At 40.5% G+C, this 22,313-nt stretch overlaps 1 protein-coding gene across 1 annotated transcript in view; it reads left to right on the top strand.

Annotated features, from left to right (window-relative positions):
- The first annotated feature begins 14,779 nt into the window (after nt 1-14,779).
- The window catches only part of LOC126818296 (arg8-vasotocin receptor), a 48,366-nt gene continuing 40,832 nt past the window's right edge, over nt 14,780-22,313 (top strand). Inside the window, exon 1 of the mRNA XM_050545636.1 lies at nt 14,780-14,916. The gene's annotated coding sequence lies outside the window, so the exon portion shown is untranslated. The remainder of the gene's footprint in view (nt 14,917-22,313) is intronic.

The raw sequence follows: 22,313 nt of genomic DNA, 5'->3' as shown, positions 1-22,313 counted from the left end.
ACTTTTTCAGATCCCAGAGAAGTAAAGAAAAAAGAAAAGTAAAACGAAATTTTGAACGATAAAAAAATAAAAAAACGAAACGAAATAGGATCTGTATTTTAATCAGATTGGTTTAAATCACTTTAAATGACATTCAACGTATTCAAGATATACAAGACAAAGCAATCCAATATCACTCTAAGCTTGCTGAAATTTTGGACTCACTTTAGCCACAGAAAACAAAAATACTTACTATTCGACTCCAACAAAAGGGACCGTAACAAGGTTGAACATCTATGGCGGAAAACAAATCTACATGTCCATAAACAGATATATAAATCTTTAAAAAAACCAAAACCAATATGAATAAATTGATTAAAGAAGCTAAAATTGAATTTTACTCTGATAAAATAGAATATTGTGAGAAGAGACAAAAAAGACCTATATATAAAGTTATGAATTCATTATTGGATCATAATGCTGAGTGTGCGCGTGCGCTAAGATAATAAAAATGAAAAAATAAGACAACTTGTCTACCATATCACCTTGAGTGAAAATGAAATGAAATGGGGTTTAATATCCTACTGTTCTGCTCCTATACAGGGCTAATGAAGATGAACATACGCCATACAGTGTGCTATGAGGGAATTTTGTCCAGGCAGCGGCACTATGACCTACTCTTATATCGAATTCCAACTGTCAAGGAATCTTCTACGCGAACGTCAATGTATACACGGGACCTCGGTTTATCGTCCCATCCGAACGACTAGACAGCTGTCCTTGTCAGACCCTCTGTGAACAATCTATTTGAATACTAGAGTTATATTATTTAATTTAATACAACCCCAGATAAAATCTATTTAATTTTTCAATACCAAAATAATTTCCATCCAAAAATAACAAGATGAAATTGAAAAAAGAAATAAATCCATACATCGAATTATTATTAGTATTATTATTATTACTGCATACTTATATTGCGTGTTCAGGGACAGTTTACGAAGTGACAATATAATCATTAAAAAAACAACAAGATGACGGACATGTATATACAGAGTCGGTTAAAACAACAAGATGACGGACATGTATACACAGAGTCAGTTAAAACAACAAGATGACGGACATGTATACACAGAGTCTGTTAAAACAACAAGATGACGGACATGTATACACAGAGTCAGTTAAAACAACAAGATGACGGACATGTATACACAGAGTCAGTAAAGACCTTGATTAAATAAATGTGTTTTAATTTTTTTTATAAAAAGAATATAGAGATGTACAACATCTTAAAGTAAATGGTAGATTATTCCATAAAACAGGTGCTTGATAACTAAACGAACTCTGACCATAACATACTAGATGAACATTTTTAGAATTATAAACCTACATGACCAAAACGATGTACACCAAGTAGGGCATGTTTGTTAAGGAATCGGGGGGAATAGGGGGTAGGGTGGCATATGGGGGGGGGGGGGCGTCTGAGTCTCTCGCAGCGGCGCGAAAAGATGTTTGACATTCAGCGTAATTGAGAGAGAGAGAGAGAGAGAGTGTCCACTCGACACAAACTAGGTCATTTCGGGACTAACATGTGGTTCAATTTTATTTTAATAATATGCTTGCGCGTAGGAATTAAGATGTTGCGCTTTGAGAATGCGTATATGAATGGATTATTAAGCGTATTTCAAATAAACATCATTATTATTATTATTATTATTATTAGCTGGAGTTCATGTACGAAGTCAACCTTTTCTTCAGATCACGCGGTGACTCCATCATCCAATCTGTCAACCTGGAATTTCTTAGTCTTCGTTATTTTACATCAACCCAAAGTATATTTGTTATAATGAGGTTTAACGTCCTACTTTTCTGCTCCAACTGGGCTCATGAAGACGGGCGTACCCCATACAGTGTGCTATAGGGGACATTTTGCCCGGACAGCGGCACTACGGCCTACTCTTAAATCGAATTCGAACTGTCAAGGGATCTTTTACGTGCACGCCAATGTGTACACGAGGCCTGTTTTTTGTCCAATCCAAACGACTATACGTCGTCCCATGCCAGGTCCCCTGTCCTAAACCACTGGCAAGCGGAACCACGACGAATAACCCCGATGAACTTTCTCGACCGACACCGGACCAAACAGGCCATTACCAATAGTATACCCCATAACTTCTTCAACAAAACATGGAGTTAACGGTGATATATCCCATTTATTCCAATAACCAAAACAACCTCTACACATAAAAACACTAACCTACTTCCGGAATGTATACTTTACATTGATTTTCTACGAACGTGCCACAATTTTATACATTTGCGTTACGACTTACGTCATAAAAGGAAAGGCACAGGACCAAATGTGCCCTTCTGATTGATGTCAGCATAATGAAACCACGGAATTTTAAGTTTGATCAAGTATGTTTCGAAGAGACAGAATAAATTTCTGTGGTAAAAGATTTAACGACCCTCTTGCTGATCTGACCATTATAACTGAAAGACGCCATTACAATTTAAACTGGCGATATTTTTGTGCGGTTTCAGTACTTCCATTACGAGAGGCCGGTGGTGTCACTTTCAAACCCCTTTAACAACATCCCTACAATAGCCGCCATTTGTCAATGGGTTAATGACTTTTATCACTTATACCATGTCAAGTGTAATCGTCCGCCATTTTGTTTCAAACCGCTGCTATGAAATACAATGAAATCAGTAAAAGAACGGATGTTGTCATTACTGACGACGCTAAGAAATTTCCGGAGAGCAATAATTCCAGAAGCCATATTGGAGACACGTCCCTGTATTAAACATTCTACTATCCCAGACGTTCACTCGTCAAGTGCTTCATCTTCGATTCTATTATCGTTTACTCTACAAATATGTTTCCAATGGTAAAAGAGTGCGTTCGGTGGCTGTATGGTTTAACGCATGCGCTTTAAATCATCGGGGTGGGTGTGGATGGCCGATTGGTTAGGACGTGCGCGCTGTATCATAAGGTCTGTCATTGAGTCAACTGGCCTGGTTTCGAATCCCCGGAGGTACGTGACAAGGAGTAGGGTCGCCTGTCCAACCTCGTTGGTCCTCCGGTTTCCTCCCACTGCTAAAGACCCCAACGCGCAAGCGAATTATTGAAATAAAATTAAACCATATGTTAGTCTCGAAATGACCTAGTTTGTGTCGAGTGGGCGTTAAACCCCATCTCTCTCTCTCTCTCTCTCTCTCTCTCTCTCTCTCTCTCTCGACCATCAGGTCTGTCATTGAGTCAAATGGCGTGGTTTCGAATCTCCGCCGGTACGTGACACGGAAAAGATTCGGCTGTCCAACCTCGGGGGTCACTTAACGGTTTGTTCTAAAAATTATTGCCCGCTGCAGATTTTGTCAAAGGTCACGAGATGTGAACAGGGCTAGCCCTAATCCTAATCCTAACCCTTAACCTACCCATAAACCTAGGCCTAACCCTAACCCACAACCTCGTCAACAATCACGTGCTCTAACCCTATTTACATCTCACGACCTTGATTAAATCTGAAGTTGGCCTTATTTTTTACATTTTACCACCGCATTACATCTCGCGACATTGACGAATTCTGCAGTGGACCTTAATTTTTAGATTTTGCCACCGATAAACCTTGGATGCGCTGGGTTTCAGTATAGGTTTGTTTTCCATGTACGCGTTTTCGCCGGCGAAAAAGTCGGCCTAGTACAAATGTAATGTCGCCGGTAAAAACAAGCCCACGACGTGTCAAAAACACTCCAGTAGTTTTATTTTTAATTTGAAAGATTGTTACCAGAATAGAAAGGACAACAGAAATAGATTAGTGTTTGACAGTTTAATATAAAATGTTTTAATGATGAAGGTAAATTTGATTCCAGACCATTTATAAGATATAATGACGTTAGTATCGTGTATCATCACGATCATCAACAACGGTAGTTCTACACAACTATGATGGTTCACGAAAACTCACGCTTCCATTAGTATGGGTCGGTGCTTATAGTGAACCACACTGATCAGAAGTGAATATTCGCTAGGCCGCTAAAATCACTGATAAGGATGGCATCAATGCGACTTAATGAGCCACAAATATTAACTTTTTTCCTCCGACAAATTAAATTCTAAAACATTTTTTTTAATGTATTAGACAAATAAATAAAGACGTTTGACGTAATTGTAGGTAAATATTATTCCCTATTTAGTGCAAATGGGTATTAAAATGAGTAAAAGGCGCCATTCTGATCGAACCAGTAAGGTCTTATGTAAACAATCCACGGGCCATTGAGCCAATGATTGACACCGCGTGATGAGACGTCACGTGTTGAAGCTAGTCATCTTTTACAGAGATATTAGAAGACTTTCGTAATCCTCTATGGAACAGATTGATAGTAAACTCGATTCCTGTAAGTTACACCATATAGGAGAAAGGGAGGGAGAGGGAAATGGGTTTAACGTCCTACTGTTCTAAATGCCATGATCTTTGATCTAAATGTTGCGACCATATAACGCGAAACAGCACATATACTTTTTATAACTTCACTTTTAACATCAACGACAATGTAAACTGTGACAATAAAAAACCTTAACCCAACCCTAACCCTAACCCTTTTAACATCAACGACAATGTAAAGTGCTCCAGCTGGGATAATGAAGATGGGCATACGTCATACAGTGTGCTATGAGGGAATTTTGCCCGGGCAATGGCACTATGGCCTATACTCTTATATCCAATTCCAACTGCCAAGGGATCTTTTACTTGTATGCCAATGTATACACGCGGCCTCGGATTTTCGTCCCATCCGAACGACTAGTACATGTACCATATAGGAGGATCTTTTACGTACATGTCAATGTATACACGGGCCTTTGTTTTTCGTCCCATCCGAACGACCAGTACCATATAGGAGGATCGTTTACGTGCATGTCAATGTATACACGGGCCTTTGTTTTTCGTCCCATCCGAACGACTAGTACCATATCAGAGAAGGGATATTATTAATACCTACGCTGAATATAATGCAAAAGTTTATCTCCCTTTCCCCTTTTACCCCTTTGCCGATTTTTGTTGACTTTTTGGTGTAGAATCGAAGAAAACGGTTTGGATATACATTTCATGTTTGTTTATCCCAAGGCTTTCATGGTGACCCCCTAGTTACTATAGTAACGGAGTCTTAGAAACTCCTAGTGGTCTATCTTCGTTACTAGCGCGTCCTAATAACAACTAATATGAAAATAAGGCTTTCCCCCATCTCGGTTCTAAGGCTATGTTGGAATTCTTACCCTCTATTTTCACCATGATTCGTCTTTGATCGCCAAAAGGAATCACGGTGAAAACAGACGGTAAGGATTCCAAAATAACCTTAGAACCGAGATGGGGGAAAGGCTTATTTTCATATTATACTCTTCAAAAATAGTAGGGGATATTCAGAAACAATACAAAACTGTGGAAATGCACTGCTGTTTTTATTAGAGGTAACCAGTGTATGTTAATAACAGGCCAATTGCCTACAAATGAACATAAACAGTTCACATGGGCGGCTTATCTGACGGCCCCATTTCACTCGCAAAAGGATACACTGTCAAAAGTGAAAATGGACGTTTTTGATTTTTGTCTTAATAATGAGTAATTGCTCCACCAATCCTCAGACATTCAGCGATTCGTCGTGACATGCCCCTAATCAACCGTCCAATCACGATTTGGGGCAATCTGACCCACCCCTCTTGCAGTGCCACGTCCAATTCTTGCAGTGTTGTCGGTTGACGTTGACGTCGACGAATACGTCTCCCGATCAAATTAAACGTAACACACTAAAGCAAAGATACGCTAAACAGTAAATCTTATGCAAGACCCGATAGGAAAGCAAACATGGATAGAATAAACCAGCAAGCGGCAGTTTTCATCAACCCTTCCTTGAAGTGTCAAATTTGTCAATGAACCCCTCCCACGTGTATGGCGCTATTGCGTGTCGCATGTGCAGCTCAGTGCTTCTGTTAGGGCGATAAGTTCTTCATCCGTGAATATACACTCAAAGCATGTCAAGTGTCCATGACTATTTATCATATTACAACCGGCATAGATATTTGCATTTCAATATGCCCTACTTTTTTGAAGAGTATAGTTGTCATTAGGACGCGCCAGAAACGAAAAGAGAGTACTAGGGGTCTATAAGACTTCGTTACTAAATTAACTAGGTGACCCCCATACACGATGTTAAAGGAACCATCCCGATTTTAACAGAGTCTCAGAAATAAACGTCTGTGTACGTATGAAATTTAAGCGCCAAAATATAGAGGAATGGTGGATGTATTTACCTTGTCTCAAAATTTCAGCTCCAAATATTGAGTCTTTTGAACGTGAATGTCAAAACCACTTATCCGGATACGTAACCCATTTCAAAAATTTCCGTTCATTTAGAGTTGCCAAATATTGAGTCGTTTGAACGTGAATGTCAAAACCACTTATCCGGATACGTAACCCATTTCAAAAATTTCCGTTCATTTAGAGTTCTATACAATGCATGACGTTATTTTTATAAAATAAAAGTCTGGTTTTATCAAGACACCGTATAAATATAATACAGCTTGGGACACCGGTCTCCATTCCCATATCAAGACGGACAGGTTGAAGTAGTTGGAAAACGTATCCCATATATTGAGTTAGTTGCTCCACTCTAAGGTAGGGGATTTTAAGGGCTTTTAACACAAAATTAAACTGTTTTATTCATCAAATATAATCGAGATTGGCCCTTTAAGTAAGAGGTTACCACATGTTGCTCAATCGTTGGTAGACAATTTTAGGGAAAGGTTAGCGCCGGTCAAATCCATGGTGGGAATTAATGGTGCACTGTGGTCATATGGATGGTAAGATGGTGGTCGTACAGAACTCGAATTCCGAAATTGTTCCTCAATCTATTTCAGTGTTTTAATATAATATTCAACACCAGACCTTCATACTGCGGGTCTTTTCACAACCATACCACCAGGTCCAAACAGCGTCATGTTGATTCTGGTGGCGGGAAATGAGTTAATGTAGTTTGATGATGCATCTCTAAATCTAAATGTGTATAAGATTCCCATTGTGTGGGGGTGGGTGGGGGAGGGGCAACACGTATTTTTGAGGACAGAAATCATTTGGTTCGTAATTGACCTTAAAAAGTGGCTTCTCGTTAGCTTTGTCGTTTAGTACCAATTTCGTGTAGTGGTTCAAGACTAAACGATGTGGTGTAACTGCATGGATCCCGCACAACCTAGTTTGTGTCGAGTGGATACGGGGATAGTTCCCGTATAACCCTTGACATGGCGTATTCGTTAGACCAACTGTTGTAGAAAAAGACATTATTAATCCTTTCTTCATACCATGTGGTGACAGCCCATAAAAACTTATTTGAAAATTAATTAAAGATAAATTAAGTTGCGTGTATTTCTGAGTGGAATGGCTGATAGGTGGGGAATACCTAAGAGGACATATTGGTGTTTAATGAGGAGGGGAAGTCTCTAGGGATATAAAATAGAACAAATTGCGCTCATTTAAGTCTGTCTACGTATCAAGATGAATATTAAGCAATCCATATCTTCCTGTTTTATCTCGACAGGACTGAGCGATCTTTTTTTATTTTAAAGATGCATTATGTAAGAGCTCTGTCCGCCTATTGCAGGTCTTTATTTTGGCTTCAAATGTTAGAGAGAGAGAGAGAGAGAGAGAGTTCGTCCAATCCATTCAACATCTAAGCCATTCGATATTCTACAGGGTTTATTATGGGTCTGCCCGATTAATAATTTAAATTACATTTGAAGATAGACAAAAGAACTCCTCATGCTTAAATTATTTTTTAAGACATTAATCGCCATTTACATTTTTCGGACTATTAAATTTTTTCCGACTTCATCAGTCCTAAAATGTACTCAAATTGATTGTTTAACATTTAATTAAATATACATTATGACGTCACATGAATAATGATGTCATTGTATTAATCATATTAAACATGCATTATACAAAAGTTAAATCTGTCTATTGCAGGTCTTTCTTTGGGCATGAAATGTTATCTAAATTATTAATTAGACATTAATTGACTTATCGAGACCATAATCAACTCTCGATGGCATTGCTAGCCTGCGATATTAACTGGATTATGACCCCATTTGCTGCTCGACTTCTATTCATAATTTAATCATGATAATTGATGATCGAGACTATGTTTTTTATTGTACATACTTTAGTAATGATGATCGAGGCTAGGCCGAAATTTCAATCGCTTACATTATCTAGTATTTAACTATTATAGTGATCTCCCATAATGTATCTTTACGAAGACAACAATCGAAAAAATAAAACCGCATCAAAGTATTTCGGTGGCGCGGGCTTGTTTTGACTAGGTAGCCGTTCGGGTTAGACGCAAAACCGAGATTCCGTGTACACATTGACGTGCAAGTAAAAGATCCCTTATACGATCATAGGTGTCATTCTCACACTTAAAAATCTTCACACCGGAAATAATAACACAATTACCTTTCAATTACCTCCCTTGTTTTCCTATTCCCCACAATGGAATTTGAAGTTAAAAATGATATTTTTGCCAATTTCTCAACTGGCAATAGTGAATTATAGGATTAATAGGATTATTCTTTAACAAGGTAGGACTGTTTATAGATACATTCTATTTTAAGGCTTTATTTTAATACATTTTAAAAATATAACTTTAAAATATGAAATTGTAACTTTAAGACGCCGGCTCGCTAGCCTGGAGGTAGGGTGTTCCATCCCTGCATTGGCCGAGTAAGGTCATCCAGATTTTCCGGCGTGGTTCCCCCTTGTCAGTGATGCAGGACGGAGGGCCTGACAAGGACAGTTGTCTAGTCGTTCGGGTGGGACGAAAAACCAAGGTCCCGTGTACACATTGGCGAGTACGTAAAAGATCCCTTGACAGTTGTAATTCGATATAAGAGTTGGTCGTAGTGCCACTGTCCGGGCAAAATGTCCCTCATAGCACACTGTAATGCATATGCCCGTCTTCATTAGCCCAATTCGGAGCAGAACAGTAGGACGTTAAACCCTATTTCATTTCATTTGTTTATGGTTGTGATTGATGTCTTTTCATTTAGCCTTATAAAATAGTTATCATCATTCAAGCCTTAGGTGGGCGGGGCGAATTGTTAGCGCGTGCGTGTCTGTCATTGAGTCAACCAATCTGGTTAAAACACAGATCCTATTTCGTGTCGTTTTTATAGTTAAAAATTTCTTTTTACTTGTCTTCACACCACTAGGATCTGGAAGAGTTGTTATATTACCTGTCTGTTACGGGTCTGCCCTCTGTTTGCCCCGCCCCCCCCCCCCCCCCCCAGTAATTTTAGAAAATAAAAAAAAGTATTTGTGATACGTTTCGGTAATAAATACCTTCTACGGTGAATAAATCACACCGATGATCGGTGCCTGACAGAATACTGTGACAGCATTTCCGGCAGTCTATTTTTCAAAATTTTCTGGGGGAGGACTCCCTACTTTGACGCTCGTGGGTGGGCTTCGTCGTGATTCACAAGTCCGTTCGTTTGACATTTTACCTCATCGATCAGTGCCTGAAATACTGCCAGGCTGCATTTCCGGCAACCTGTTTTTCAAAATTTTCTGGGGGAGGCCCCCTACCCCTAGTTGAAGCTCGTGCCTTTGCCCCCTTAACCTTGGACTTTGCCCCAGCTTTGCCCCTCCAATCACCGACGGCTGGCGCCGCCACTGAATGGGCTCAATGACAGACCTACTGATTCAATGCGCACGCGTTACCCCCCACCACCGTAACAAACTTATTAACCGCTTCGGGGGGTTGGATGGCTGAATGGTTAGCGTGCGCGCGCTGTATCATAAAGTCTGTCATTGAGTCGACTGGCGTGGTTTCGAATCCCCGGTTGTACGTGGCAAGGAGTAGGGTCGCCTGTCCAACCTCGTGGGTTTTCTCCGGGTCCTCCGGTTTCCTCCCACTGCTAAAGACCCCTACGCGCAAGCGAATTATGTAAATAAAATTAAACCATATGTTAGTCCCGAAATGACCTAGTTTGTGTCGAGTGGACGTTAAACCCCATTTCTCTCTCTCTCTCTCTCTATTAACCGCTTCAAAATCAGAAAAAAAGTAAATTCAAAGCCGACAGATTTCGTCATGCAATAAGTGGGGGTGGAGGGGGGTGGAGGGGGGTGGGGATAGGGGAAGGTATGACAACGAAAAGGAGAAACGTGCTATAGATAGGAATGCATGAAATATGGATTAACGTCCTACTTTGCTGCACCGAATGGGACAATGAAGATGGGGTTATATATAAAAGGTACTATATTCATTCATGGCTAACCAAATGGTGGATTTTTGGGGTGTTATGGGTACTTAGCTCGCCAATCTTGCCTCGCTTCGCCCTCCCTTAAAAACAGAAATTAAAAATTAAATTGCCAGACTATAATCTGTAATAGTGTTTGATATCTTCACGTAACTTCTCGCCTAGTTCAATCTTTTATCAATATTTATTTTATTTATTTATACGCAAATCTCAGTAATTTAAAAATTGAAGAAAACCAGAAAGATCTGTTTTGTCATCCACAAACCTCGTTAATAACTTTGTCTTTTGTATTTTGCGTGTCTTTTGTCTGTCTTGCTATTCCTTTTATAAATCTTCTTATTCACGCCATAACAAAAGCTATCTGATTACAATACAGATCTATATTTCGTTCCGTTTTTTTTTTTATCTTTCGTTGGCCCTACATGAAGGGGGGTTGGATGGCTGAATGGTTAGCGTGAGTGCGCTGTATCATAAAGTCTGTCATTGAGTCGACTGGCGTGGTTTCGAATCCCCGGTTGTACGTGGTAAGGAGTAGGGTCGCCTGTCCAACCTCGTGGATTTTCTCCGGGTCCTCCGGTTTCCTCCCACTGCTAAAGACCCCTACGCGCAAGCGAATTATGTAAATAAAATTAAACCATATGTTAGTCCCAAAATGACCTAGTTTGTGTCGAGTGGACGTTAAACCCCATTTCTCTCTCTACTACTACATGAAGATTTGACCGGTCGCGTCAGCGGTCATGTGAGCAGATTTGGACCTATGACGTCAGACATTTGATTGGCCAATCAGCGTTGAGGTTTCTAGTGGCTTACCCACAGTTCGGTGCACCTCACGCCAAAAGCTCGCCGTAACAGACCGTTTCATTGCCTAATCCCTCACATCATCCAGCAAGCGGGTTATATAACAACTCTCCCAGATTCTAGTGTAGTAAAGACAAGTAAAACGAAATTTGGAACTATAAAAAACGAAACGAAATAGGATCTGTGTCTTAATCAGATTGTAGCAAAAATAATATACCCTTTTCGTTTGCTAGAAAAATAGGCACCATTGTGATACACGAAGACCTCCAGATTATCAGATTAGGTGAGCTTGAAACAGACAGAAGTTGGGATAAATAAGGCTTTGGCAATTGATATCCAAACATAGACTGCTATTAAATTAAAAGACAGTTGCATGGGAGCAAGTCAATCCTGACGTGTAACAACAACTGTTCTTATGTTCAATTTATTAAATTACCAAGACAGATGCCTAATCTGAAACTAACGCAAAATTAAATTCATCTATCACAGTGACCGTTTTTTTTACGTATCTAAATGCCATGATCTTCGATCTAAATGTTGCGACCATATAACGCGAAACAGCACATATACTTTTTATAACTTCACTTTTAACATCAACGACAATGTAAACTGTGACAATAAAAAACCTTAACCAAACCCTAACCCTAACCCTTTTAACATCAACGACAATGTAAAGTGCTCCAGCTGGGATAATGAAGATGGGCATACGTCATACAGTGTGCTATGAGGGAATTTTGCCCGGGCAGTGGCACTATGGCCTACTCTTATATCGAATTCCAACTGCCAAGGGATCTTTTACGTGCATGCCAATGTATACATGGGACCTTTCTCCGCTAATGCAGGGATCGAACACCCGACCTCCAGGCTAGCGAACAGCGCCTTACCCACTAAGCCACCACGGCTCCCCTAAGAGATAGAGTACACAACCATCGACGGGATTGTAACATTAAAAATGGGCCCTCATTTGTAAATAGACACATATCTAAACCTCCCTTTAAGCTGTAAATACTGCTTGTAGTCTGTCTTTCTCAAACCAACGACAATTATACGTTACTGACATCTCTCTCTCTCTCTCTCTCTCTCTCTCACCCACACACACAATACATTACTGACGACTCTCTCTCTCCCCCTCTATCTCTCTCTCCCCCCTCCCTCTCTCTACAATACATTACTGACTACTCTCTCGCTCCCCCCTCTCTCTCTCCCTCTCTCTCTCTCTCTCTCTAACGACAGTACTGATTGTACAATGTAAGTTAAGCTATAACAGACAGACTGTAACATCCCCGTCGAGACTTGTACAGGACATCTCGGCCAATAGTAACAGATGACTTTAATCACAGTTCCGGCCTCATATTTCAATTATAGATTTGGTTACACGACATTAACCCAATATTATAAATCATACAGCGTCGATACAGGAGACCAGAGACAGAGAGACTAGGTCATTTAGGGACTGTTTCAATTCTTGGACGTTCTGTCCATATTCGTCCTCCCTTCAGATTGCATTCAAGGTGAATTCGGTTGAACTGCACTGGTGCGGCATTTGAGGTGCATTCTAAACATAATGACTGCGTTCTAACAGCATTCTAATTATGTCCGGGGGGGGGGGGCGAATGGTTAGCGCGTGTGCGTTGTATCATACGGTATGTCATTGAGTCAACTGGTGGGGTTTCGATTCCCCGGTTGTACGTGAGTAGGGTCGCCTGTCCAACCGCTTGAGTTTTCTGCGGGGTGGGGGGGCAAAGACCCCCTGCAAAAAAGTTTCGCCCTACCCCCGTGAAAAAATTGTCGACCATAAGAAAAGATATACATTGTCCGTCAATTTTACAGCACCCATGAGAACACTTCCCGCCCCCCCCCCCCCTCGTTGCTCTGAGCTAGTTACGGCCCTGCTCAGAGTCCTCCGGTTTCCTCTCACTGCTAAAGACCCCTACGCACAAGCGAGTTATTGAAATAAAAGTGAACCATATGTTAATCCCGAAATGACCTAGTTTGTGTCGAGTGGACGATAAATCCCATTTCTTTCTCACGTTCTTGCTGCAATATTTCAAACATAGATAATGAATATATTGAACCGTCTCGGTTTTCCATTTCAACATTAACCGATTAAATGGTGCGGATGGTCTAATCCCTTTTATATCTCTGAATATTCATGATGTGTTCCAACTTAAATCGAGGGATCACGTGGCTAAGCGGGTAAGACGCTGGCTCGCTAGCCTGGAAGTCGGGTGTTCGATCCCTGCATTGGCCGGGAAAGTTCATCCAGATTTTCCGACGTTGGCCGGGAAAGTTCATCCAGATTTTCCGACGTGGTTTCCCCTTGTCAGTGATGCAGGACAGAGGGCCTGACAAGGACAGCTGTCTAGTCGTTCGGATGGGAAGAAAAACCGAGGTCCGGTGTACACATTGGCGTGCACGTAAAAGATCCCTTGACAGTTGGAATTCGATATAAGAGCAGGCTGAAGTACCGCTGCCCTGGCAAAATTTCCCTAATAGCACACTGTATGGCGTATGCCCGTCTTCATTAGCCCAGGTTAGGAGCAGAACAGTAGGACGTTAAACCCCATTTCATTTCATGTTCCAACTTAAATCGAGCTGTTTTCGAGAGCTAATATACCTGGAATGGACTAGAATTATTCGCGGCGGGTTCGATGCGCATTCTAAGTATTTGAAAGACATTCTTACAAAGCTGTAAGATTTTTAGTCAATTTGAAATTCCCTCCCGAGAATTCTTCATTCCGACTGGTTCTGCTGATTTCGACTAAGTATGACGGTGTCTTTATATACAGTCCAGGTCACGCATGCACGACACATACACAGGCAGAGAGATAGGAAATTAATATAGTTTTACATTTCGTCAACCGTGTGTACAAGGCGTAAGGTCGTCTGCCTTATCTCGCCACGTGCCTCTGTGTTCCCCGGTTCCCCTGACCAGCCGACCAGCTAATACACGTTTGTCTCCAAACAATCCAGTTAGTGTTGCGTAAACGCTCGTCCGAAAAATGACACGGTTTGTGTCCAACCAGTGGACATTAAACCCGGAGAATCCGGAGAAAACCCACGAGGTTCGACAGGCTACCATAATCCATACCCGGTTTCCTCCCACACCTAAAGAAATAAAATGAAATGGGGTTTAACGTCCTACTGTTCTGCTCCGAACTTCACAGCTAAAGACCCCGTACGAGCTAGCGAATTATTGAAATAATATTGAACCATATGTTAGTCACGAAATGACCTAGACTGTGTCGAGTGGACGTTACCCCCGCCCCCCCTCTCTCTCTCTCCCTCCCTCTCTCTCTCTCCAAACGTAATCATAGACATAAAAAGTACCGCATGTTAGTCTGAAAATAACGATATTTCATTTCACATAGATTTTTTTATAACTTACAAGTGTCCGTGATATCTCGGGGTCCGTATGTTTGTTTTTAGTCTTTTAGATTAGTTAATTATACGTGATGTCTTGCATTTAGCATTAATCTATGAGTGACGGGATGAATGAATGCATGAATGAACGAATGACGTAATATAATGAGATGAATTAATGGAGAAGAAGAATGAAAGATTAGTGAGTGAAGATTGTTATGGAGTCAATCGATGAACGAGTTGTGAATCTGTCGAGTGACAGTGGACGACGAGTCAGTCGAGTTTCTAATCATCCTGTTATACCACCGTGTCACATGACAGAGACTCACCGTTTGTTCTGACAACTTTCTCGCACCCTTACGGCTCGCCATTGCTATACATTAAGGTTCCAGAACGACTTATACCTACTCTTGGGTTTATATTTCGCTTAAGAGCAAAACGTGTTATCGTCGCAGATTAGTGAAAAGGTAAGTGCGATGTTTATATATCATATTAATATCTTCGTGTCCATAAACAAATTGAGTTTTAGAATAGTTTGTTTTATATTTTTTTTAACACCTGAGAATTTCCTTTTTTGTTATAATATTTTTAACAAAAGGGGATGATTTTGTTATTATTTTTTTAACACTTGAGAATTTCTTTTTTTGTTATAATATTTTTAACAAAAGGGCATGTTTTTTGTTATTATTTTTTTAACAACTGAGAATTTTTGTTATTATATTTTTAACAGAATGATAATTTACATGTGTTCGTGTTTGTAATAATATTAGTTTATATTAACTGTGAGTTTAAATAATATGAGTTTATATAAACTGATTTTGAATAACATTAGTTTATATTAACTGATTTTGAATAATTAACACGAATAAACTCCTATGTGAAAAAAGGTAAAACGTTCCTATTTGTTGTATACCATTTAAAACCTCTATAAACTTATAATAATTTATCTTCGCCATTATGCATACGGGGAGTGCGCGGGAGAGTGTGTTTTTCTTATCTGTCCAACCGCCATCTTTATATGTCTTGGAAACATAAATAATAATAAATCTGCGGTTTTTAAAACTCGATTGTGCTTTTAAAGATGCCTGTCCACCTACAAACTGTGTGATTTTATGATATCTTTAGACTAAAATTATACATATTGTTCGAAGAAAACTACCCCAAGCAGTACGGTATATTTTAAGCAACCTTGTTTGTCAGGTGACGTGATTTCCAGCTTGTACAATTTGTCGTTACTTTCTGTCCATATCCCATAATTATCAAAGCATAAGCAAATTCGTGGATTATCCTCGTCTTCATTAGCCCAGCTCGGAGCAGAACAGTAGGTCGTTAAACCCCATTTCATTTCATTTCATTTCATTTTATTTCTTGGATTATGTTCTGGCAACTTCTTTTTCCGCTGTTTAAACGCAAAGTTTGGGTACGTTTGAGTCTATTAATGTTTTCACAAGCGCTACCCATTCGATCAACAAAACTAAGCGCTACCAGTAAACAGTAAGATGCGGGCTACGATTTAACGATCAACTTCAATTTTTGTGCTGTGCGCGCCTCATTTTTCAGGGAATTAAGTACACAGTTGGTTGTCTCTGATTTCCATATTAACCAATTTCTCCTACTTTTATTGGAAATAATAATTATTATTATAAAATCATTTATATAGAGCATGCTTTCATAAAATGTGTTCAATAGACATTACAAATATTAAAAAAATACAGGTGTAATAATCTTCTTCCACTGCTGCCCGGGAAAAATTTCCCTCATAGCACACTGTATGGCGTATGCCCGTCTTCATCAGCCCAGGTTAGGAGCAGAACAGTAGGACGTTAAACCCCATTTCATTTCATTTCCTTCCACTGCTAAAGACCCCGACGCGCAAGCGAATTATTGAAATAAAATTGAACCATATGTTAGTCCCAAATTTCCTAGTTTGTGTCCAGTGGACGTTAAACCTCATCTCTATCTCTCTCTCTCTCTCTCTCTCTCTCACACACACACACAAGTGTAAAAATTTTAAAGGTATAGTTAAACATACAATATGCAAGAGTTAAATCTACCTATTGCCTTAAACGTCATGTTCACATGTCAAGACTATAATCAAATCTCAATGCCACCGGATGGCTCCGATTTGAAGTAGATTAGAACATTCGGCCATTTAATAATTTAGGATTCGAATGACCAGTGCGGTGGTTCGACCAATGCACACATCTTGTCAAAACTACAGCCATTGATAACTTCGCTGAAAATAAAGTAATTTGAATGAGATTTTCAATGTATTCATTTTGCATTATCTATTTTTGAATTATCATAGCAAAAACGAGGAGCTCTTGATCTAAATCCTAAATGCTTGTTTAAATATATACAAACTCCATAAAACTTCATTAATAAGAACATACATGTGTGGATTAAATATCCCCCCCCCCCTCCAAAAAAAGCTGTATAAATCCAAAGTAGTAGAAACATACAGATTCATGAAAAGCTTGCCTAAACATTGATAACTTCGTTCAGAACAATATAATGTAAATGGCATTTTAAATATATTCATTTGGGGTTATCTATTTGAACTATTGTAGCAAAGATGGGTAGCTCTTTATCTAAATCTTACATAATGCATCATAAACCAATGACCTTATATTGAATTCCAAAAACAATGGGTAACCGATAAAGTTGAATGACCATGATATATATTTCCGGTAATGAGTCTGGCTGCCATCTTCAGAACCATTTGTAATTTATCAGTTAAACCACCTGGCTTTCTCTGTGTCTTAACGCCTCGTGAACACACAGTGATTGGGACTGAAACAAGAAGCTCTGTGATTGGTGCAGAGACTGGGGCAAGGAGCACTGTGATTGATGCGATGATAGGAGCACTTTGATTGGTGCGATGATAGGACCAAGGAGCAATATGATTGGTGCAGGTTGTTGTTCTTGGTGCAGGTTGTCTGCGATATCACCTCGGTGGAAGCGGACGTAAAATACCACTAACTAACAACATTGTTCTTAGTGTTTAACGTCCACTTTCACCGAAGGTGATATCGCAGACAAGTCTTACTTTTTTTAAAATTTTTATTATCTTAGCGCACGCGCAGGCAGAGTTCTTTCATGTGGGGGGAAACCGGAGTACCCAGCATAAACCCACAAGGTTGAGAAGGCACCCCTATCTCCAAGCCACATACGCTCACACCAGGGATCGAAACCACAGCCGCAAGCCAGTGGTGACCGGCCAGCTAGAGGTCGAAGTGCGACACTCTAGAAAACTAGGCCATCCCCCCATTGCAGGTTGTGAAGCAAGGCGCACTATGATTGGTGCAGGGAGTTTAGCAAATTGCAAAATGATTAGTGTCGGAAATGAAGCAAGGGACACGATCAGTGAATGCGCAAGCATCATTCAAATAAATCCAGTGAAAGTAGGAAGTCGGTTAATGACGTCATAATACCTGACTTGATATAAACTTAATGCTTTCTGTACATGGGAGCCGTGGTGGATCCGTAAGTAAGTAACTAATTCAAAACTCCCCGGGTTCGATTTTCAGCTTGGAAGGGCCATCGTCTAGTCGTTTTGATAGAATGAAATGGAAACCGGAAGTCCATCCATATACTCGATGGTGTGCACGTACCAGAAACATTGATAGGTAGAATTCGATAAAGACTATTTGGAAAAGCCACAGCATATCGGATGTCCGTCTTCATTAGCTCGGTTGGTGCAGAAATGTAGGTTTATTCCACCGTTCGTATATACAGCTACACTGACAGATGGACAGATTCTAAAATCTTGCTAATAAAGGTGTCCATTTGATTGGATTATAGGTCATTTTAGGACTAACATCTGGTTCAATTTGTTTTCAATAATTTGCTTACGCGTAGGGGTCTTTAGACGTGGGAGGAAACCGGAGGACCCGGAGAAAGTCCATGAGATTGGATAGGCGACCCTACTCCTTGTCACGTACAATCGGGAAATCAAAAACACGTCAGTTGACTCAATGACATACCTTATGACACAAAGCGCACGCGCTGACCATTCGGCCATCCAACCCCCCTTCTCCTTTGTTGGTGGTCAATACCATTAGATCATATGCTACCAGTAGCTGCTGCTTCTGAATTCCAAGTATAAACCATCGCCCTGGAAGGCTGTTTACCTTTTATTTATTGGGATATTAAATCGCATCTGTAGTTATGTTTCAGGAGCCGAGTTGGCTCAGTGAGTTGGACGCTGGTCCGCTATCCCGCTAACCAGGAGGTTTCGGGTTCGCTCCAAATGTTGCCCGAGAATGTTTCTCGGGATGTATTAACCCGGTTTCCCCTTTTCAGTGATGCAGGACGAAGGGCCTGACAAGAACAGTGTCTAGTCGTTCAGACGGGACAAAAAACCGAGGTCCTGCATACACATTGGCGTGCACGTAAACGATCCCTTGACAGTAGGAATTCGAAATAAAGAGTAGGTCATAGTGCCGCTGTCCGGTCCAAATTTCCCCTATAGCACACTGTATGGCATAATATGCCCGTCTTTATTAGCCCAGTTTAGGAGCAGAACAGTAGGACGTTAAACCCCATTTCATTTCATTTCATTTCATTTGTCTTCATTAGCCCAGTTGGAACAGAACAGTAGGACGCTAAACCCCATTCATTTCATTTCATTTCATTTCTGTGTACAGGCTTGGTGTGGCATTGATGAGAATAAATAGATTGAAGGAAATAAAATGGGTGTTTTCGTCCCATCCGCACGACTATACGCTGTTCCTTGCCAGCCCCTCCACCCTTCACCACTGACAAGGGGAAACTCCGCCGGAACACAGATTTGTAATTCACGATACGCGCTCTTGTAGGTACAACGATATTATTAAACGATGCAAGCAGCCATAACATTTTGTTGCGTAGTTTTTGCGCTCTCTGTAACCTTTCTATGAACTTCCTGTGTCTGAGTAGATAGAATCCTGGCTAACGACTTTAACGATACGACCAACAACCGAACACAAATAAATAATGACTACATAAATGAGGGCTGAAGTATAGATAGACTATGTCTTATCAGCCCCGGCTGACGCAATCTTGAACTTACACGTCGTGAGATAATACAAGCAAAATATTATTAAAGTGATGTCTTGCAGACAAAATCCGGTTTCTGATAATCTCCCGATTAACGATCCATTAGTCTTCTAGGTGTCGTCGGTGATGTTTCTCTAAATTAAGTTTACATAAAATAATATTTGAAATTTCTAACAACTTGCACCGCGTGGGTCATATTGTTTGGTAACCGTGGTTTGTCAGAGAGTAACGACGCTGGATCGCTACCAGGTCACGGATTACCCGTGTCAGTGGTGCAGGACCGAGGACCTGACAAGGAGGGCAGCTCTCTAGTCGTTCGTATGGGACGAAAAACCAAGGTCCCGTGTACACATTTGCGTGCACGTAAAATATCCCTTGGCAGTTGGAATTCGATATATGAGTAGGCCGTAGTGCCACTGAACGGGCAAAATTTTCCCTCATAGCAAGAACTGTATGGCGTATGCCCGTCTTCATTAGACAAATCGGAGCAGAACAGTAGGACGTTAAACCCCATTTCATTTCATTACGCATTATGTGATACGTGCACTGTTTCCCATAATTATGATCTATTATGCCACATCATTTTGCCCCGTCAATTTGAAAAACTGTTTGGAACTTTCAAACATTAGGAGATTTCGTCAAAGAACAGATATGGTATCATCTACTGTATTGAAAACAGGAGACGGAAACGCTCCTGTCGGAATAAAATGTCACTCATGGAGTGCTACAGAAACGCAGGGCATTAGTTCTCATTTCATTCCACTGATAAAGTATAGTGATGATGTCACGATGTAACAGCTTTACCTTTAAACAGCTTTACCTGGGATATCAATCTATCATCACGTGATGTGACGGCGGCTCCTTTGATGATGATGAGGATTTACCTGGATGACGTGTTAATAAGGGATGATGACAATATAACAAGAGAATGTACCTATATTTAGCTTTACATTGACGTGTTGTCTTGTTATCGTTGTTTCCATTCACTTTATATAAACAACTTGTCACATACAGATTACAAGTGGTATCAGGTGTTCTAAAAAAATAACACAAGTACCCTTCCTCGTTCATTACTCTACTTCCATGTCATACTGAGTCAACTGGCGTGGTTTCGATTCCCCGGTTGTACGTGACAAGGAGTAGGGTCGCCTGTCCAACCTCGTGGGTTTTCTCCGGGTCCTCCGGTTTCCCCCCACTGCTAAAGACACCCTACGCGCAAGCGAATTATTGAAATAAAATTAAACCATATGTTAGTCCCGAAATGACATAGTTTGTGTCGAGTGGATATTAACCCCTCTTCCTCTCTCTCTCTCTCTCTCTCATATAGGTGTGGAATGTTCTAGAAGCCACAAGGTCGTTTACGACTATAATTGAGTTTAGAAATAATTCTCCAGCTAGCAATCAGAAAACATGGATCGCTTTGACGAATTAACTAATGGAGAAACTAAAAACAATCTTTAACTGAATAGATTTACATCCATTGCGTATAAAACTAGCCCGGGTAACGACCGAAAGACGTTATTAAATGCACATCACTTTGATTGAGGTCAAAATGGAATTGAGTCCGGGATAAAGTTATAACAGTGTGCTATGACGGACACTTTGTCTCAACATTCTATCAAATTCCAACTTCTAGGGGTTCTCTAAACTAGCACACCAACGTATACACCAAACCTCGGTTCATAGCACCGACCAGCTCTACTGACATACTGGAACATCCCGAGATCGAACATGGGGCTTCCTGGTTAATGAACTTCACCCTGACTGTACCACTAGTGGCCCCCATATGAAATGAAATGGGGTTTAACGGCCCACTGTCCTTCTCTGAACCGGGCTAATGAAGACGGGCATACTCCATACAGTGTGCTATGAGGGAAATTTTGCCAGGATAGCGGTACTTCAGCCTACTCTTATATCGAATTCCAACTGTCAAGGGATCTTTTAAGTGTACGCCAACTTGTGTACGCCTCGATTTTACGTCCCATCCGAACGACTAGACGGTTGACCTGCATCACTGACAAGGGGACACCACGTCGGAAAATTCCGATGAGAGAGAAATGGGGTTTAACGTCCACTCGACACAAACTAGGTCATTTCGGGACTAACATATGGTTTAATTTTATTTCAATAATTCGCTTGCGCGTAGGGGTCTTTAGCAGTGGGAGAAAACCGGAGGACCCGGAGAAAACCCACGAGGTTGGACAGGCGACTCTACTCCTTGTCACGTACAACCGGGGATTCGAAACCATGCCAGTTGACTCAATGACAGGCCTTATGATACAGCGCGCACGCTAACCATTCAGCTATCCAACCCCCCCGGAAAATTCCGATGAACTTTCAGGGCCAACACCAGGAGAGAACCCACGACCTCCAGGCTAGCGAGCCAGCGTCTTACCCACTTAGCCACCGTGGCTCTCCATATGTCAGTACCGTCATAACAATCGTCAGGGTGCACAAATAAACATGGTGATGATGAAAATGAAAAAAATAAGAAATTATTGCAAAAATGTTTTTTATTGCAAGAATTGTTCCCTAGATGTTCTACTTTGTAATATCAACCATTTTTGAAATAAAGTTTCAGTAATGAAAAACTGTTGTCATTTTCGTTATTAAATGGTATGAAAATGATGTTGCTGATGGTAAAATACATGATGAATACATCAATAATGATTCTGTTAGAGTGAAATAAATAATCGTAGTGATGATGAAGATAAAAAAAGAATAACTACTGGAAAACTGGTTTTTATTGCAAAAATGGTTCCCTCGGCGTTCTGTTTTTTCAATATCAACCATTTCAGCCATAATTGAATTTTATTGCAAAAAT

Source organism: Patella vulgata, chromosome 4 (assembly GCF_932274485.2).
Source record: "Patella vulgata chromosome 4, xgPatVulg1.2, whole genome shotgun sequence".
Classification (NCBI taxonomy): Eukaryota; Metazoa; Mollusca; class Gastropoda; family Patellidae; genus Patella; species Patella vulgata.
Note: the sequence above shows the minus strand (reverse complement) of the source record. Positions and strands in the feature narration are given on the sequence as shown.